The 16,356-nt window shown below is 40.3% G+C and overlaps 1 pseudogene; it reads left to right on the forward strand.

Annotated features, from left to right (window-relative positions):
• The first annotated feature begins 10,047 nt into the window (after positions 1-10,047).
• On the forward strand, positions 10,048-11,473 carry LOC123600006 (annotated as a pseudogene).
• The last annotated feature ends 4,883 nt before the right edge of the window (positions 11,474-16,356 follow it).

A 16,356-nucleotide genomic window follows, 5' to 3' on the forward strand; every position in this document is an offset into this window, starting at 1 on the left:
TGGCTTTTCTCACATGCCTGAATATCAGTTAATTTTCCCTGTTCTAGATGTATAGATCATATAGGTGAGACCCTTGTCAGCTGCTTTTCAAGCACACGCCATTACTGATTGGTAGGGTATGAGGATGAGATTACTATAGATAACTGATCGCAAAGTGACTCTAAGAGAACACCCTTGCCCACGCCAAGATTCAAAAGTTATTCCAGACATGTTTACTTGAATTAAGGATGAAAGAATTTTGCTTGTAATGGTTTGAGGACATCATCTTTGAGTACCGTGTGCTTGAATAACTCATTCTAATGACAAAAGCCAGAGACCATTTATAGTCATAGCTGAACTGCCTAACACAGCTGATAAAATGAAACATTTCATATCACAGCCAGGAAAATCATGTTTTTTGAAAAACAAAACAAAGCAAAACATAATGATGTTTTGTTGAAAACCAAGAAAGTTTTCAACAGACTGCTCATATTCTCCTCCTCCTCAGAAAAGCCAGGGTTTGATTTGAAAAGAAGCCTGATACTCCTATGATTGACTTATTTTAGTACATTAATAGTTTGTAACGCACCACCTCTCCTCTGCTCCTGCCCTTCAAGAACTTATGTTCCATTAGAGGGAGGAAAATAAAGCCATTTACTCACTCTCCCCTATTCTCAGAGCTTTCCAGTATGGATTCCTTTCCTTTCTGCTAGAGAAAATAAGATGCAAAAGCAGGAGCTGGTCCATGAGGCTTGGGAAAGTGGAATGCTTTCTGAAAGTTAAGCCAACAGCCAAGAACCACCCATCAGAAGATGAAAGAGCAACTGCCTGGATGATGGTTGTAGTAGCACAGATCCACGCAGCCCTAACCAACCATCTCTTACCTGTGGCGAGATCTCCCACCCATTCTGAGGAGACTGCTATATCTTAGACCTCTTTGGGCCATACCCCCACCTTTTGCACTGGGCTCCACTGGGAAGGCAACTGCCATGTGTTTATCTGAAAGTCAAGAAAAAACATAGTCAAATAAAAGAGACTTAGATTACATCAAGGGTAATGATTCCAATAATTTATTTGTGTAGCTCTTTGTATAGAAAACAGATCTGGATACAAATAGAAGGAGAATTAAAGAAAACGTCATTAAAATTGGTTTTTAAAAGGATGTGTGGGGGCGCCTGAGTGGCTCAGTTGGTTGAGCGTCCGACTTTGGTTTAGGTCATGTCTCATGGTCCATGAGTTTGAGCCCTGTGTTGGGCTCTGTGATGACAGCTCAGAGCCTGAAGCCTGTTTTGGATTCTGTGTCTCCCTCTCTCTCTGACCCTTCCCCATTCATACTCTGTCTCTCTCTGTCTCAAAAATAAATACACATTAAAAAAAGAAAGAATAAAAAATAAAAGGATGTCTGAAAACAAAGACAAATTTTTAGTAAGATAAATGTGTCCTAGGTTCATCAACAAAATGAATTGTTGAATCCACACAGTATTATTTACTGTTTCAAGGGCACACATGGTTTCTAAGTGGTTTCTTGCCACTTTGGCCTTCAACTGGCCTTGCTTTTCCATTGAGGGGCATCTGACTGTCTCCACAACAGCCCTGAATCTAAGCAAAAGCTAATGGATGTACCATCTGGTATTCCTGTTATCCTTGGGAGTGGACAGACAGGTGGCATGGGAGATTCTCATGAACTCTTCATTTGTTCTAAGAACTCTGACTCAAATGCGTTTTTTTTTCAATATATGAAATTTATTGTCAAGTTGGTTTCCATACAACACCCAGTGGTCATCCTTAAATGCAGTTCTAATCGTGCAAACAGGATTGTTTTAGGACCAGTTAGAAAGAATGAGTGTGTACTTTTGTGTGTGTGTGTGTGTGTGTGTGTGTATGTGTGTAGGGAGCACAGTCTCTCTCTGTCCCTGTCTCTCTCTCTCTCTCTCTCTCTCTCTCACACACACACACACACACACACACACACACACACACGTTGTGTTGCTGCTTTGTATTATTTGTACCCTTCAGTCTGAGAATAGAAATTATTTATCGGGAATTGTTGATTCATGTTGCTAATGAAAATAGTAATGAGTGAGTAGGGGAAAAGCTTCTAGGTGTGTGGTAACTAAGCCTTTTTCTTTTTCAGATGTTTCTTTCTTCCACACTTTGAATTTGAAAAGCCTGGCAAGGAGTTTGTTGTGAGAAGAACAAATCTTTAAAGGCTCCCCATGTGCTCAGTGATACTGTATCGTAAGTAATCCTCTTAGCAGAGCTAAGCTTCTAATGAGGCAGTGGAGAAAAGAAGTAAATCCCAATCCAGTGAGGCCTTGCTGCATAGTGTCTCAGAAAACAGCTAAGGACTAAAGTAGTTACTGGCTCTTTTTATTTTAGGAAACTTTGCATAATAATATTACTAATGAAAAGAGTCCCATTCTGAACAGAAAACAAAAAATAAAACCAGAGCCATTTCCTATCTGCCTTGTAAAAGGAACTATCAGGTGCCTACTCTGGCTGCACCCACCATGGCTGGGTGCTGATGTGGTGTGATGCATGCTGGGATGGAGAGATAAGATACAGTGGCACTGGAAGAAGGAATCTACATCTGCTCATGCAGAAAGACAAGAGTTACAGAGTATGTTATAGAGTCACATGAAGCTTCTTCTAGTCATCTCTGTGCTGATCTAGTTGTAGAAAATGTTATGTCAGATAGCTTTTGAATGTAATATCTGAGAATGAGTCCCTTTGAGATGGGGCCCAAGGAAGATAGTTTTTGGGAGGGAGAAGGCAGGAAGGATGGATTTGGTCACTGTATGAAGAGAGGGAGGATAGCCAGAGAAGCATTAAGATGTCACAGTTTGGGAGAAATGGTGACTGATAATCAAGCAGGGCTTTCTTCCTGTGGATCTCTATTCATTTTTTTTTTTTTTTGGGTGGGGGGCGTTTTGTGGTAAGAAGCTCAGTTACTGCCCTCTGCTCTGTGACCTCCAGTTGCTGCGGCTAGTTTCCTCTGGTTCTGCTCAGTATATACAGACACAAAGCAAAGGAGAGAAAGTGAATATCAGGGGGAGACTGAAAGGTATACACCAGAAACATTTTCTCAGTTTGGAGACCTTTATTTTCCACCTCTGTGACTTGGTGGGCTGCTTGCAAGGAGGGTAAACAGCCCAGGGATTGTGCGACCTGCTGGAGAATCAAGAGCCATCCAAGGGGCTGATATGAATAGTGAGTGCGTCCCCTTGCTTATGTTCCTCCCGCCTTGCTTGAGCCATTACAGTGATTTCCTAGTTTGTTTCCCTGCCTCCATCTCCCTCTTCCCATTCAGAGTTCATTCTGATTACAGCCATTAGACTAAACATCCTCAGATGAAGCCTGGATCATGTCACCCCCAAACCCTAGACTCTGAGGGCTCACCAAATGATGTTCACACCATTAGTCTACTGTTACTCATTCTCTGACCTACTCTGGAGTTCAGAAGGCTGACTTCTATAGATTGCCTCCCCTGAACTTCCTTGCTGTCCAGATTTTTGTTGTGTCTGGCTGTTGGCTGGCACTGAAAGGATATTGGAAGGTGATGGGATGCCTAGATATTTATTCTTCCCTTCTCTCTTTCTGTAGAACTCTGATTTTGGCAGAGACCAAGTCCTGTTCTTCTACTTAGGCCAGAACTCACATCAAATCAATCCATTTTTACAGTGTTCTGGTAACTCTACTTGCTTCCCCTAGCCCTGTTGGAACCATGGGTGGAAATCAGCTGTCTGCTATTGCTAGGCTCTGCAAGATTTATCATCCCATGATGGGCACTTTACCTTGCCCACCGCTATCAAGTAGTACCTTTACATTTTTTTGAATGTTTATTTATTTTTGAGAGACAGAGAGACAGTGCGAGCCAGGAGGAGAGAGAGAGAGAGAGAGAGAGAGAGAGAGAGAGAGAGAGACAGAGACAGAGACAGAGACAGAGAGAGAGACAGAATCTGAAACAGGTGCCAGGCTCTAAGCTGAGAGCACAGAACCCGATGTGGGGCTCGAACCCATGAATCGTGAGATCATGACCTGAGCCGAAATCGACACCCAACTGACTGAGCCACCCAGGCATCCCTCAAGTAGTGGCTTTATTAAATAATTGTTCTTTACTCTTTTGTGTGTGCCATCACTTTCTTGCTGCAGACCTGTCTCTATCCTGTCCTCTCTTGCTCAGGCAAACAGAGGCACTTGCTATTCCCTGAACATACAACTTTTCCTTTTCTCTGCCCTTGTGATTTAGTTTTCTTCATCTAGCACTAAGGACTCTCAGGTTTGGAGGGTCCTGTTCAGTGATTAGCAAGTTGAGTGTCAGACACTCCAATACTCTCTGTATATGCCTGATAGTCTTTGTTTAAATATTACTGGTGGCAGGAATTTATTGCCAATTACATCAGTATTCATTCATTCAGTTCATTCAGTGAACATTTTTACTGCCTACCATGGTCTTACCCCTCAAGAGGCTCATAACAATGAGAGATGAATGCATGAATAAGCAATTATGGTACAGTTTGCATGTTGAAATAGATATATTCAGAGTGCTCTGAGATCATGGACAAATGATCACCCAGTTCTGTCTTGTGCAGACAGTAACGTCTTCATCAGCAAGGCAATGCATGAGCTGAGACTCTGGAGGATGAATAGAAACTGTTTGATGAAACAAGAGTAGGTAGGACATGCCAGAGGAAAGGAACAAGTTGGAAAAATGTACAGGCATTGAAGTGAGTTTTGTGTGTTTGGGCAATGACAATTGGGTATGGCTGGTGAGTCAGAGTGGCAGGAGAAGAGTTCTTCCTCATATGCATTCAAAATGTACCAGCACCATAACTTACGCAGAAGGAGTCTAAAACATCTTCCACCTGAAGACACCTGTATTTCTCAAAGAAGCTACTCTTTAATTACTTGGCAATTTTTACATGATTGCCTTATTTTAGGGATGAGGAAACTGAGGCTTGCAGAATGTGAATGACCAAGGACACACACAGCAAGTGATGGAGTTAGGATTACAACCCAGGCAGTCTGATTCCAGAACCTGAACATGAAGCCACTGGGCCATTTTGCCATGCTCTTTTCACACTGATTCAAGCTTCTATGCTGTGGTAATGGTTACCTTCAGGTCACTCTCTACCTTGTCAGTATTCGTTTGGTGGAAGAATGTCTAGAACTGATAATGTCATAGCATTAAAGGAATTGTTTGGCCAGCATAGTGTAGAGCAGTGCTAGTGCCTCCATTGTTCCTGAGACTGTTCTCATAATGATGGAGACAGAGACTATATGGCCTCTAGGTAGTCATGTCTTACAGGTAAGTGATGATCAGTTCACAATCAACCAGTGTCACCAAGTCAACTATTACCCCTTCTTTGCCTACCTAAATTTTTTCAGGTCTTGGTTTAAATATCACTTTTTGGCCCCCTAAACCACTTTGGGTTCCTCTACTCTATGTTCTCAGAGTACCTCCTACTTTTCCATGTGTAAGGCTTATCACAATTCATGGTAAATATTTATTTATTAGCTTCTTAGTCTGTAGACTATTAGTCTCTGTTTTCCCTGATAGATTACCTTTTTAAAAGATTTTATTTTTTAAAGTAATCTCTACCCCATCCCCCAACATGGTGCTCACAGTCACAGCCCTGAGATCAAGAGTCACATGCTCTCAGCCAGCGAGGCGCCCTTCCCTGATAGATTTTTAAGCTACTTGAGGACAGAGGCCTTATCTTGATTGCCATGAAATTCACTTTATTTAGCTTTGAGAGGCATTCAATGTGTACTTGTTGAATGAATAAATCCTTTTTTTCCTATATACTGTTGTTTGACACTAAGGGTCACCACTACTTGACTTTATCTGACAGCACTGATTAGTTTTGCCTATTTTGAACTTCATATAGATGGAATAGAACAGTATGTACTCTTTTGTGTTTGGTTTCTTTTGCTCAACATGTCAGATATACTACTTTCAATCTGTTCACTTCCTACCAGAATTTTAGGATGGCTCCCAAGACTTTTTACCCCTGCCTCTGCTATATATGTTCTCCCTAATTCCCCAGACAGAATTTGTGGAATTTTACTCCTGTGATTAGGTCATGTTACATGGCACAGTTGACTTTATCCAGGTGCGCCTGACCTAGACACATAACCATTCAAATGCAGTCAGTCTTCTCTGGGTTGGCATCAACTATCTAGAAAATGGGGATCTCGGTCCTACAACTGCAAGGAAGTGAATTATTCTGACAACAAAAATAAATTCGGAAGTGGACTTTTCCTCAGAGCCCCAGACAAGGTGCCCAACACCTTTATTTCAACCTTGTAGTACTAGGAGTAGAGAACCCAGGCATACTATGCTGGATTTCTGATCTACAAAACTGTGCATTAATAAGTGGTATTTTTAAAAAGCTGTTAAATTTGTGGTAATTTATTACTCAGCAATAGAAAACTAATACAGTCCTCCAACTCTTTACTAGTTTGTAGGCAATAACCTTATAAAACAACTTGCTTCATTATATACACATTTTGTAGTTATTACAAAGGACTCATCAGGAAGTTGTGCTGCTTAAAATTTTTTAAGTTTTGGGGTGCCCGGGTGGCTCAGTCGGTTAAGCTTCTGGCTTTGGCTTCGGCTCATGAGTTCGAGCCCCACGTTGGGCTCTGTGCTGATAGCTCAGAGCCTGAAACCTACTTCAGATTCTGCGTTTCCCTCTCTCTCTGCCCCTCCCCTGCTCATGCTCTGTCTGTCTCTCTCTCTCTCAAGAATAAATAAACATTAAAAAAATTAAAAAAAAACAAACTTTTTAAGTTTTAAGAAATTTTATGGATGCTCTCCTAAGATTGCTTTCTGGCTAAGATGAGGTTTTGACTACACTAACTTTATCAGATATTGAGATGATAGTAGTGTGATTTTTTTTTTTTTTTTTCATTCAGGATCAATTGCCAAAAACTCTGCACTTACCTGGCAATGTATAAATGCTAAATTCTAGGTACTCATCAGTGAATTTGAAACTTCACTCTGACAATTTTTAGTTGTGTGCCACAAACAACTTACCCCCTTTTATTTTATTTTATTTCGTTAAAAATATTTTTTTCTAGTGTTTATTTTTGAGAGAAAGGGAAACAGAGCACGAGTTGGGGGAGGGGCAGAGAGAGAGGGAGACACAGAATCTGAAACAGGCTCCAGACTCTGAGCTGTCAGGACAGAGCACATTGCGGGGCTTGAACTCATGAACCGCAAGATCATGACCTGAGCTGAAGTCAGACACTCAAACGACGGAGCCACCCAGGAGCCCCTTACCTCCTTTTATAAGCCTTAAACTCTTCATTTTAAAAGTGAGCATAGGGGGCGCCTGGGTGGCGCAGTCGGTTAGGCCTCCGACTTCAGCCAGGTCACGATCTCGCGGTCCGTGAGTTCGAGCCCCGCGTCGGGCTCTGGGCTGATGGCTCAGAGCCTGGAGCCTGTTTCCGATTCTGTATCTCCCTCTGTCTCTGCCCCTCCCCCGTTCATGCTCTGTCTCTCTCTGTCCCCCAAAAAATAAATAAACGTTGAAAAAAAAATTAAAAGTGAGCATAAGAGGGGTGCTTGGGGGGCTCAGTCGGTTGAGCATCCGACTTTGGCTCAGGTCATAATCTCACAGCTCCTGATTCGAGCCCCACCTTGTGCTCTGTGCTGACAGCTCAGAGCCTGGAACCTGCTTCATGTTCTGTGTCTACCTCTTTGTCTCTGCCCCTCCCCTGCTCAGGCTGTCTCTCTCTCTCTCTCTCAAAAACAAATAAACATTAAAAAAATTAAAAAAATTAAAAAAAATAAGCATAAGAATATGTACCTTGTGGGTTGTCTCTGAGGCTTGGAGATGGGTGTTTGTAAAGTGCTACTTTGCTTCTTCACCCTCTCTATTTATCCTTGCTCCTTTATCTCTTTCTTTTTAAAAGGTAGTTTTATTGAAAGACACTAAAAATAGAGGGAATAGTAAGAATGCTTTTTGGGTTTCATCATTAGTTTCTTTGGTGAATTCACTTTCATAGGCAACTTGGTACCAGAAGAAACACCAAGAAGAAATATTTTCTGCCCTCAGGGGGCTGATCTTCAAAAGGAGTTGGGATAGGCTCACATATATCACTTTCTTATTTTAAAAAAGTTTTTATTTATTTATTTTGAGAGAGAGGGAGAGAGAGAGACAGAGAGAGAGAGAGAGAGAGAATGAATGAATATCCCAAGCAGGCTCCTGCTGTCAGTGTGTAGCCTCATGCAGGGGCTCAGTCTCACTAACTGTGAGATCATGACCTGGGCTGAATCGAGTTGGACACTCAACCAACTGAGCCACTGAAGCGCCCCATCATTTTCTTATTTTTCTGTTTCCCCAGTATTCTCTTTTTCTGACGACAAGGGCGTGGTTCCTTTAGGAAGTGGGATTGCTCTAGTACATTTTATAAAACCGGTGAAGTAATCTTTCCACTGTGAGTTATCCTTGGAAGGGAGAATGAGAATGGGGGGAAGAGATGTGTATTTTTTCAAGGTAGTGGCACATGAGTGACAGCCCCCACTGCTCATGGTGTGCGGGAATGTTTCTGTAACTGAGTATATAAACAACATTCATGACTAAGTGTGTTGTAGAATGGAAAAATCAATGACTAGACTAGGAAAGAAACTGTCATCATAAACAAATTCCATGACTGGCATTGGTGGCACAGAAGGATCATAGGCTCAGTGTAGCAGTTGGTGAAGATGCTCAAATTATTAAAAAGAATTTACAACAATCAGTTCCAATTCTCCTAATTATTTCCCAGAACATACAGATGAAAGACCTAGTCTGGTATAGTTGCGTTTGACTGCTATTGTACAAAATTTTGCAAAGCCTAGGAGATCTTTATTATTTTTTTTCCAAAAAACTAGTGGAATTCTAATGCTTCCCTTGGGAATTGTGTTTGACATCTGAATACAGATGTGTGCGTATGTCTTAATTTCCCATCAACACAGATGTTTACTTCACAAAGACAATCACTTTGGATGCTTCCTGGATTCTCACCCAGTTTTTCCACATGAACATTATCTTGTATTATGAAACAGAGCAGCTGCTGGTACCTTTGACACTTTTGGAAAATTCTTTAAGTTTTTTTTTTAAAGTGAGGGTTTCTATAGGAGTGAGAGTTTTGTTTTAGTGTTAGAATCTCTTCTCTTTGAAGGGAATCTAGTTAACTCGTGTTGGCTGTGGGGTAGGAAAGAGAGAGTAGAAGTAGAAGTGTAGTATAGGTGGTATTGCCAACGGAGATTGCTGTCATGGTAAAAGGGGGATGAAAATCAAAATAATGAAATATTCTTATTTTGCAACAAAGAGGTTAGACTCCTGTCAATGGACTTGGTTTCCATTATCAAATGACCACAAATTTTATACTATACCTAATCCACAATAAATGAGACACAATTATATTCCGTACTGTGGAGAACTTCCTAAACTCTAAATCAAGTAAACTGGGAACTCTATAACGAGTCTTAAAGCATTTGACTCAGTGTATGGAATACAGGATTACACTACACTTTTAAGATATTTTTATCTTTCTAATTTCTCCATTCCTCTCTTTGAATCAACTTAGAGGAAGAGAAATGATCTTCATCTCAAATTCACAGCCTCTTGCAGTGAGTTTTGGTTGACATCGTTGAGAAAGGTTTTTATAAATATTTGGAATAACTTAAATGATTTTTGGAAAATTCATCTAAAGATTGTGCTCCTTTTTCCAATTTGTCAGTTTTCCGGGAACAATTTTTTAGGCTTCTGATATAAAGCTGACTATATGATATATCCGTATGCCAATTGCTCCAAGTGTGAAAAGCAATGTAGATGAGGGCTTGTGGGCTGCTGGCGACAGGGCACGGAGCTGGGGGCCTGCTGCAATGGGTTCGGTCTGCTGCAGTGGGTTAAAGAAATCCTTCTTGAGTAAGAAAGATCTTTTATTTTTTTAATGTTTATTCTTGAGGGAGTGCAAGCGGGGGAGGGCAGAGAGGAGGACAGAGGATCCAAAGCAGGCTCTTCGCTGACAGGCTGACAGCAGCCAGCCCAGTGTGCGGCTGGAACTCACAAACTGCAAGCTGGGAGATCATGACTGGAGCCAAAGTTGGATGCTCAACTGACTGAGCCACGTAGGTGCCCCTAGTAAGAAAGATCTCAAGCAACATGGTGGATTCAGAAGCTCATGAAAAGAGGCTGCCAGTCCTAACATTTTCAAAACAAGATCCATCACCTTATGCTGCAAATGGTGAAATGAAGCATTATTTGTGTGGCTGCTGTGCAGCTTTCATGTAGCAATCCCATTTCCGGTTCAGAAGGTCCTCTCTCGGCAGCAGCTGTGTGGAATCAAAACCTGGGATGTAGTGCTTCAGTTCAGGAGGGATGGCTTTCACAACTTGTACTGTGGATTCCTTCCCCCTACCGATGCAGAAGACAACTACACTGGCACTTAGGTTTGGTCTGTATGAGGCCTTATCTTGTCGTCTCTGAGAGCATATCACTACGTCTGAGTTTGCAACCGGTAGTGTGGCAGCAGTACTTCCAAGGACAACAGAAGCAATTTTCACTCCATTGGAAAGAGTTCAGACATTGCTTCAAGACCACAAGCATTATAAAACTTTTTTGAACACTTGCCAGGCTTTCAAGACACTCAAAAACCATGGAATTAGAGTATTATGGAGACTTGGTATACGTTCTTTTCCATAATGGATTCAGCAATGTCATTTTTTTGTTTGGCTTTTGAGGTTCCATAAAGAACATCTGCCTGCTGCAGTGACTCACAGTGCTTATTGATTTTATGTGCCGAGGTCTGTTGGGTGCCATGTTGGGAATCTTGTTTTTTCCAGTTAATGTTGTAAAAACTTGCATGAAGTCTCAGGCTGGTGGGAAATTTCAGTCTTTTCTCAATGTTTTCCAAAAAATCTGGCTAGAATGGAATAGGAAACTGACAAATCTTTTCAGATGTGCCCACCTGAATTACCATTGGTACCTCATCTCTTGAGGCATAATGAATGCAATTTATGAGTTCTTGTTAAAGATTATATGAAAGAAATAAGTGTCATTTATTAACTGAATAGACCTAAGAATAATGCAGTTTGGCCTTGTCCCTAATTGGCCAAGTATAAGTTGGTGTCATAAGGTTAGGGCACAATGAATTACAGGCAAAGCTGTTTTCCTTAAGCACCAACAAATTCAGAATATAAGGTTCTAATAGGACTGTTATAATAATAAAAAAAAGCAACATAGTACCTGGCAGGGTATGTTGTAATGAGAATTTCTTTTGGTGGAAGACTACAGAAAGACTAAAATTAAGGTTGAAGTTTGAAGTAATAATTAACACAAAATATAGACTTTTCTTGCAATGCTCTCTACACTAGAATAATGGGGAAACTCTTTATATAGCTTGAAGAAAATTATGGAAGATAATGCTGCCCATTCAGAGAGTGATAAATTATGGAACTCATTATTTCAAGGTTGAATATATCAATATAGTCAAGAAGCCCTAAAATAATTATTATTATTTTTTTTTTTTAAATTTTTTTTTTTTTTCAACGTTTATTTATTTTTGGGACAGAGAGAGACAGAGCATGAACGGGGGAGGGGCAGAGAGAGAGGGAGACACAGAATCGGAAACAGGCTCCAGGCTCTGAGCCATCAGCCCAGAGCCCGACGCGGGGCTCGAACTCACGGACCGCGAGATCGTGACCTGGCTGAAGTCGGACGCCCAACCGACTGCGCCACCTAGGCGCCCCATTAATTATTGAGGGAAGCAAATGATTTAGGAGAATTCCCAAAGCTTCTGAAGCTGGTAATGTGAAGGATGACCTATAGACTATGACAGGTAGCATTGTCCTGACTTTGATGTTTCCATGCTTCTAAGTGGAGGTAGGAAATGAGACTGAGAAGTAGTATATAGAATGGTTATAATTATAATCAACATTTTTGAAGGAGTGAAGCATGTGGTCTGATCCTCCACTGAAGTGTGTCAAACTTATTAAATCTTGGATTTTGATGGATTTTTCCCTACGTTTAAAGATTGTGTTATTGAAGTTTTCAGAGGAAGTAACCCCATCTGATTCCTTTGTTCTGTGCAGCTTATAGTACTTTATATAGATCCTTGGATAGAAGCCTATTTTTAATACTATTGCTTCTAAACCCTTATTGGCTTCTTGCCTGCTTTAGCAATTTTTTTATGTTTATTTATTTTTGAGAGAGAGAGAGAGAGAGAGAATATGAATGAATGGGCAGGGAAGGGGCAGAGAGAGAAGGAGGCACAGAATCCAAAGCAGGCTTCAGGCCCTGTGTGGGGCTCAAACCCATGAGCTGTGAGATCATGACCTGAGCTGAAGTCGGATGCTTTACCGACTAAGCTACCCAAGCGCCCAGCAATTTTTAAATTTTGGGCCAATGGTGGTTAGAACCCAGTGCTGTCACTACTGTGGAAAAGTTTTGATGGCTGATTCAGTAGTCTTAAAGACAGCTGGACATTGTGAATAGTAATAGCTGAAGTTCTAGGCTGTATCCTGGCCTTGCTCCTTACTATCTGTATTAGCATTCTCCAGAGAGACAGAGCCAATAGGACTGATTTATAGATTGATTGATCTGTCTATCTATCTAGATTTGTTATGAGAAATTGGCTCACCATCTGCCATCTGCAAGCTGGAGACCCAGGAAAGCCAGTGGTGTAGCTCCAAAGGCCTGAGAACCCTAAGAGTCAATGGTATACATCACAGTCCAAAGGCAGGAGAAGACAGAAGTCCCAGCTCAAGCATCCAGGAAGGGGGCAAATCCTTCCTTCCTCTGCTTTTTTCTATTCAGACCCTTCCACACTGGGGTGGGGAATTTACATCACTGAGTCCATCCATTAAAATACTACTCTCATTGGGAAATGTCCCTCATAGACACACCCAGAAATAATGTTTAATCTGGGTGCCTAATGGCCCAATAAAGATGACATAAAACTAACCATCACAGAAGCTAAGTCACGTTAGGAAACTTACTACTGCCTTGTTCAGTTTTTTTTCACTGAAAATGCAGAGATAGCAGCTACTTTGTTATACAATACTAAGGATCAGAGATAGTTTGTTCAAAGTGCCTAACACAAGGTAGGAAATTTATTTCTTTTCAGTAGGTTTTTTTGAAGAGGGGATCAAACAATGAAAACATTTTTTCTCAGGGGCCCCTGGGTAGCTCAGTCAGTTAAGTGTCTGACTTTGGCTCAGGTCATGATCTCACTGTTCATGAGTTCGACCCCCCATCGAGCTCTCTACTGTCAGCATAGAGCCTGTTCTGGATCTTCTGTCTCCCGCTCTTTCTACTCCTCCCCTGCTCTCTCTCTCTCAAAAATAAATAAACATTAAATAATATTTTTGTTCAGAAGCAGCCCATGCTTATTACAGAAAATTTAGGACAAACAGACAAACACAAAGAAGAAAATAAAAATCCCATAATCCTAACACTGTTAATCTTTTAGTGGATAATATTTTCCCATTTATATATTTGGTTTATGTTAGTGTAAATCTTTCAATAATTAAGTTTTCTTCTAGTGTGTCAATTTTAAGGATTTCACAGCATTTTATTGTTTGGGCACACTATGCTTCATTTAATTCTTTATTGTGTATGTTTTGCTACTAAGATATTCTTGTGTATGCATTTTTGTGCATGTGCATAGTTATTTACTTGGGATAAATTCCTAGAAATAAAATTACTGGGTCAAAAGTTGTGCACCTTTTAAAGGTATTTGATATGACTTGCTTAATTGTCTTGTCAAATGTTGCATCAATAGATGCTGTCACCAGGAATGTATGACAATGACCATTTTTTCCTTACCTTTTCCATATCTGGGATGAAAAAGTGGCATGTTATGTGACTTTGCATTTAAAGCTTTTAATGAGAGGGGTGCCTAGGTGGTTCAGGTGGTTAAACGTTCGGCTCAGGTCATGATCTCGTGGTTTGTGGGTTCAAACCCTGTGTCGGGTTCTGTGCTGACAGCTCAGAGTCTGGAGCCTGCTTCAGATTCTGTGTCTCCCTCTCTCTTTCTGCTCCTCCCCTGCTTCTGCTCTGTCTCTCTTTCTTAAAATAAACATTAACTTTTTTTTTTTAAAAACCATTGAGATTAAAATTTGTTTATTGATCTTATGTGTTGCTTTTTTTTGTTTTGAATTGCCTTTGTCTGTCTTTAACATTTTTTTAGAAGACTTTATTTTTTTTAGAGTCATTTTAGGTTCTTAGCAAAATTGGGTGAAAGCTGCTGAGATTTCCCATATATCCTTGCCCCTACACATACATAGCCTCCTTGATTATCAACATCTCTCACCAGAGTAGTACATTTGTTATAATTGATGAACCTATACCCACATATTGTAATCACCCAAAGTCCATAGTGAACTTAGTGTTCATGCTTGGTGTTATATATTCTATAGGTTTGGACAAATGTCTAATGACATGTATTATGTTATAATCATTACAATATCATACAGAGTATATTTTCAGCCCTAAAAATTACTTGTGCTCTACCTATTTATCCTTTCTTTCCTCCTGACCTGTGGCAACCACTGGTCTTTTTACTGTCTCCATAGATTTGACTTTTTCAGAATGTCATATAATTGGAATCATACTTCTTTCACTTAGTAATATGTATTTAAGGTTCCTCAATTTCTTTTCATTGTTTCAAAGATCATTTCTTTTTAGCACTGAATAATATTTCATTGTCTGGATTTCCCATAATTTATTTATCCATTCCCCTACTGAAGGGTATCTTGGTTGCTTCCAATTTTTGGTAATTATAAATAAAGCTGCTATAAACATCTGTGTGCAGGTTTTTGTGTGGAAGTAAGTTTTCAACTTCTTTTGGTAGATACCCAGGAGTGTGATTGCCGGATTGTATGGTAAGAAAATGTTTGGTTTTGTAAGAAACTGCCAAACTTTTATAGTGATTATACCATTTTGCATTCTCACCAGCTACACATGAGAGTTCTTATTGTTCCATATCCTTGTTGGCATTGGTGTTGTCAGTGTTCTAGATTTTGGCCACTCTAATAGGTGTGTAGTCATATCTCATTGGTTTGAATTTGCATTTTCCTAATGACATATGATGTGGAGCATCTTTCATATACTTATTTGCCATCTCTGTATCTTTTAAAAAAATTTTCTAATGTTTATTTTTGAGAGAGAGAGAAAGAGGGAGAGAGTGATCAGGGGAGGGGCAGAGAGCGAGGGAGACACGGAATCCGAGGCAGGCTCTAGGCTCTGAGCTGTCAGCACGGAGCCCAACGCGGGACTTCAACCCACAAACAGCAAGATCATGCCCTGAGCTGAAGTCAGATGCTTAACCGACTGAGCCACCCAGGTGCCCCTGCCATCTGTATATCTTCTTTGGTGAGGTGTCTGTTAAGGTCTTTGACCCACTTTTTAATCAGGTGATTTATTTTCTTATTGTTGAGTGTTAAAAGATCTTTGGGTTTTGGATAACAGGCTTTTATAAAATGTCTTTTGCAAATATTTTCTCCCAGTTTGTGGCTCATCTTCTAATTTTCTTGACATTGCCTTTTACAGAGAAAAAAATTTTAATTTTAATGAAGTCCAGCTCATCAGTTTTTTCTGTCATGTTTCATGCTTTTAGAGTTGCATCTAAATAGTCATCACCATGTCCAAGGTGGGCCCTTGAGGGCAAGAACTGTGTTCTAGGTATGCTACAACTCTGAAATCCCAGTACAAGCACAATGATTGGCATGCAACCAGTGTTGCAAAAATATTCATTAAATCAACAGAAACAAAGTTCTCATGTTGGTAGGTCCAAGGGCACTGTTTATAAAGTATTTTAGGAACAGTGTGGATTAAACAAACATTTGTGAGCTGATCTGGAAATCAAACCTTCAGGTGCAACATGTTTCTGGATGAAAGAATGCTGGGATGTGCATGTTTATTTTCAGCACTAAAATGTTAGTTTTGCTGTCAAATGCTGAAGAAACAATTGTACTCTTCTGAGATTGGCATAATTCCTCCTGGATTCAGTGGAAATCATATGCCCATGGGAGAGAATCTGGCTGCATTTGAATAGAAGATGTTGTAGCAACACTAATAAATTTCAGAGTGAATACAGTTTGTATGTGCAATAGCTTGTTCCCTTAATTCAGAATTTCCTGAGTGACTGAGAGGCTCCAAAGGTAGAGCATATCCCTTGGTCATTTCCGCATAGTGCTAAGCTATTGCCAAGCTCTGACCCTTTAAATGTCTCATACAACACCCAGAGAGTTTGTGAAGCAATGCTATTCAATTTGCTGCATGATTTCACAATATTAATTGCAATTCCTGATATGGGGGGGATATTGAGAATGTGCAGTTGGCTCATAGTCTAATGAAGAACACCTTTAACTTTTTTTCC

This window comes from Leopardus geoffroyi, chromosome C1 (genome assembly GCF_018350155.1).
Source record: "Leopardus geoffroyi isolate Oge1 chromosome C1, O.geoffroyi_Oge1_pat1.0, whole genome shotgun sequence".
Classification (NCBI taxonomy): Eukaryota; Metazoa; Chordata; class Mammalia; order Carnivora; family Felidae; genus Leopardus; species Leopardus geoffroyi.